A 5132-nucleotide genomic window follows, 5' to 3' on the forward strand; every position below is an offset into this window, starting at 1 on the left:
AATTTTCAACACAAAAACCACAGCAGCCAACTCTAAATCATGTGCAGGATAATTCTTCTCATGTATTCTCAATTGTCTCGAAGCATAAGCTACTACCTTGCCATCTTGCAAAAGCACACCACCTAAGCCCAACTTGGACGCATCACAATATACAACAAAAGGCTTATCTGGCTCTGGTAAAATCAGAATTGGAGCCGTTGTCAATCTCCGCTTCAACTCATTGAAATTATTCTCACACTGAGCATCCCACACAAAAGCTTTACCTTTACAGGTCAACTGAGTCAATGGAAGTGCCAACTTCGAAAATCCTTCGATAAATCTTCTGTAATAACCAGCCAAACCAAGGAAACTTCTGATCTCCGTAACTGACTTAGGAGTCTCCCATTGCGATACCGCTTCTACTTTCGACGGGTCAACTGCAATACCACTACCAGAAATAATATGGCCAAGAAAACTTACTTCACTTAACCAGAACTCGCACTTTGACAGTTTTGCATACAATTTCTTTTCTTTCAGCACCTGTAAAACAATCTTCAAATGTTCTGCATGCTCTTCTTCAGTCTTAGAATAAATCAAAATATCGTCAATAAACACAACAACAAATTTATCTAGAAAAGCATGAAAAATTCTGTTCATATACTCCATGAACACTCCAGGCGCATTAGTAACACCGAAAGGCATCACTTTATATTCATAGTGTCCATACCGTGTCCTAAATGCCGTCTTTTGCATATCTTCATCCTTCACCTTAATCTGATGGTAACCTGACCTCAAATCAATTTTACTAAACACACGAGCACCCACTAATTGATCCATCAAGTCATCAATTCTCGGAAGTGGATACCTATTCTTTATCGTCACTTTATTCAGCTGACGGTAATCTATGCACAATCTCATGCTACCATCCTTCTTCTTAACTAGCAACACAGGCGCTCCCCAAGGTGACACACTTGGCCTTATAAACTTCTTATCAAGCAAGTCTTCTAATTGCTTCTTCAACTCTGCCAACTCTGAAGCTGACATACGTAAGGAGCCATCGACACAGGCTTCGTACCCGAAACAAGGTCAATTGAAAATTCGACCTCTCTTTCTGGCGGCACAACCGGAATCTCATCAGGAAAAACTTCAGGAAATTCATTCTCAACGGGCCATCTATCAATTACCGACTGATTTTCCACATACAAATATGCCATTAAAGAAAACATCAAGTCTCCATCATGTTCTAACTGCTTCAGCCGCTTGGTAGATAAAAATTCTGCTCCACTCTCTTCTTCAGCAGAAGAAAAGTACACCGTCTTTCTAAAACAATTAATATGAACATGGTTGTTCTCCAACCAGTTCATACGAAGGGTTACACAACAACAACAAACAGGACAAGAAGGACAATACAAAATTGTCACACAACACTACTAGGCTCGACACGACTCTACTAATTGGCCGGACGGACCGACTTGCTCTGATACCAATTGGAACACCCCGTTCTCCCAACAAATTAATATTAATAAATAAAATCAGAGTAATCACACAACGGAGTGTCACACTACTTTTCAAAATTTCATAATAGAAAATTGTCTATTTATTTAAAAACCGACATTTAAATTATCTTACAAACTGCAGCGGAATAATTCTTTAAAAATATAGTTTCAACCAAATTCAACCTCAATGAAAATCTTGGCACAAAGCCCTCAACGTAATAGACATTATTTTCAACAACGATAAACTCTAATAGCAAGTCTTTTCCAAAATATGTGATACATAAAAGAAATGAGAAGACATTCGCAACGATTTCCCCATCCTAGTATGTATCAGAGCCCTAGACACTTGAGCCGACCAAACCTACAAGTCATCAGTACCTGCACATTACCCACGGTCGAGGCAACATATACGCAGAAGGGGTGAGAAACTTATCCAATAATAATAATATATAATTTATCAAATTAATGAAAACATCAACAATTCAACAACAAGCATTATCAAGTTCATATATACATATATATAGATATATATATATATATATATATATATATATATATATATATATAACTCAGCATCATATTCATTTTCAACAGCATTAGACAACATCCACCACAACATAACGTCATCATCAACAAAGAACACCAACTCGACTATGCAACATCATCAACTTAACATCATTTAATAAGGATAAAGCATCCTACCACATCTTAGACATCAACAACATATATATTCATCATTATATAACATCAATTAATATCATCCATTAACGTCAGAACAACAACATCATCAAGAACAGCAACAACATCTTCAAGAACAATAACAACAACATCATCAAGAACAACAACAACATCAAATTCGTTATCAATAACGACACCGACAACTCGACAATGCAACGACGGCAACGACAACAACAACAACTCGACAATGCGACAACAACAACGACAACAACGACAACTCGACAATGCAATAACAACAACGACAACTAGTGCATCATGCATGTGGTACCAATCTACGCGCGTTGAATGCTAAGCATTCCAGGGCATAAGCCCCCAACAAATTGGATGGTTAAAGCATCCCAGGGCATAAGCCCCCAACAGGTGAATGATAAACATTCCAGGGCATAAGCCCCCAACAGATGTGAGTATGCAAATGGACTCAACTTGTGTATATCAACATACAACTTCAACAACGACAACAACAACAACAACGTATGTGCCTAAACAATTATGACACACTCCCCAACTTCGACATCAGATGATACAACGACATCAACAACGGAAATCAACAACATAGCATATATATAAATCAATTACATTAATCTCAAAGTCTAAAACATCCCCCAAAAGCAATTAAGTTTTGATCAATATAACATAATCCAAATACTCATAAAACATCTCAACTAAATCCCTAACACTTAAGTTTGAAGTTGGGAAACCAACCATAAGTTTTGGACTAACTTGGGAATAGTTATGCTAAGTTTTCTTAAATTTTTCTGAAGACCCACCTGGACTATTTTTACCATAACTAAAAATCTACAAATAATTTTCTAGTCACTCCAAAGCCATTAGAAAGCTAACTCAATTATCTACAACTTTTATGTTTACACCTAAAGCTAATTCAAAATAGAAACGGGTGAAAAAGACACAAGAACGCGAAACAGAAAATGCTGTCACTGGACAATTTCGCTAATAGCGAAAATTGAGCTAATAGCGTACCTGTTCCAGAGGGTTACGCTAATAGCGAATTTCTGGCGAGTTTTTCATCTACTGTTACGATTTTAACACCATTTTCACCCCAAAAACCCATTTTCTGATCCCCTAATCACCCAAAATGAATTAGAACAATGTTTACAGGTTTTATATACAACATAGTAACTAAAACAACATAGAAACATGCATCAAACAACACCATTCATCATATTTTCTTCAATTAACATAAAACTTCTAACCCTAAAACCAAGAACAACAATTCATCAAATTTCAGAGTTATATGCCATGATTATTGAAAGGAATCCCACCCTTACCTTAATTCAGCAACACCAAACGTCAAGCTACCGCAATCGATTCCTTCCTAGCTCTCTCTTGGCCTCTTCTAGGTTTTTCTCTCCAAAACCAGTTTTCTTCTAATGTTTTTACGTGAAAATGTTTCTCTCCCTTTTTCTTTCTTTTACTTCAAAAATATCTCTCTTTTCTTTTCTCACCCAACTCCCTTAATTTCTATTAATTTCCACTTAATTCCCCTTAACCAAAAATAAATACTATTTCTATAATATTTCTATTTCTCATATTATTTCTATCCAATAATAACAACATTCATTTAAATAATACACAACCCCAATATTCATATAATAAATAGCATCATAACATATTTCATATAAAAATCATATAAAACATATATTTCACATAAAATCACATATATATATATATATATAGCAATTAAAGTCATATAAAAGTATTCACACATCTACTAAAATATTAGAATAAAAATGGGGCGTTACAGTGCGTGTGTGGGTCTTTTATTTCTTTACAGCTTTACATATTGAAAAATGCAAAAAGATTAGGTTAGGGACTATGTAGTAATCCAACGTCACTACAAGTCTACTCGCTTTTATTTTTATTGCTCTGTTAAGTCTAATTTTCAATCATTATTCAAAAACAACAAAAAACATGCAAATATATAAAAATCACAAAAATATTTTCATAAACAAACCTTGATCTTAAATCAAGTGATCGTGCATTTTTGTTTTCTTTTTTAATCAAATCATCAAATCAATTTAATTCTACTTTAAATTTATTTTCTTTCAAATATCAAAAATACAAACAGATTCCAATTTGCCATTTGGCTTTTCATTTTAAAACTTTTTTCAAGAACATAAAAAACACTCAACCAATCAAACGTCAATTTTTACCCCGAACTACGAGGTTTTGATCCCTCACGGGTACGTAGGCAGAGGATACTCGTCCTTCCAAATCAATAAAACGTAGATAATTTAGGTCTCTAATTTTCTTTTATCATTGCGAATTCCATTTTTTAAAGCAAGCAAGTTTATAGCACAAAAGTTAAATAAAATCAAGAGGTTCTCGTAGAATACTACGAATATTTAGGGTGCTTAACACCTTCCCTAAATATAACCAACCCCCGAACCCTTAATCCCTAAAAATGTGGTATTTGAACCTTTTTCCACTTTCTTTTGAAAAGAATTAAATGTTCAGTCGTGAAATCAAAAAGGGGTCTTTCGACCAGTCCGAAAAATGACGCGACAGTCTTGTTTTGATTTGACAGCATATTGTGATGCTGATTATGCCGGAGATAAAATTGAAAGAAAAAGTACAAGCGGCACATGTCAATTTCTTGGGAATGCACTTATCAGTTGGTCATGTAGAAAGCAAAACAATATTGCTCTATCAACCACTGAAGCAGAATACGTGTCAGCAGCAAACTGTTGCTCCCAGGTATTGTGGATAAGAAATCAACTGGAAGATTTCTCAATAAGGTACACAAATATTCCTATATTATGTGATAATACAAGTGCAATAAATTTATCAAAAAATCCTATTCAACATTCGAGATCAAAACATATTGAAATTAAACATCATTTTATTAGAGGTCATGTCAATAAAAAGGAAATTGAATTAATTTTCGTTGACACTGAAAAT

At 34.6% G+C, this 5132-nt stretch overlaps 1 long non-coding RNA gene across 1 annotated transcript; it reads right to left on the minus strand.

Annotated features, from left to right (window-relative positions):
* Nucleotides 1-1533: 1533 nt before the first annotated feature.
* Nucleotides 1534-3792, minus strand: LOC146900157 (uncharacterized). The gene is made up of 2 exons (XR_015023891.1): nucleotides 3500-3792; nucleotides 1534-1853 (listed from the first exon to the last, which is right to left on the minus strand). It is a non-coding gene; the product is annotated as an uncharacterized LOC146900157 (long non-coding RNA).
* Between the last annotated feature and the right edge of the window lie 1340 nt (nucleotides 3793-5132).

The sequence above is a fragment of the Medicago sativa genome, chromosome 8 (genome assembly GCF_051527215.1).
Source record: "Medicago sativa cultivar Bolivia chromosome 8, Bolivia_mono, whole genome shotgun sequence".
Lineage (NCBI taxonomy): Eukaryota > Viridiplantae > Streptophyta > Magnoliopsida > Fabales > Fabaceae > Medicago > Medicago sativa.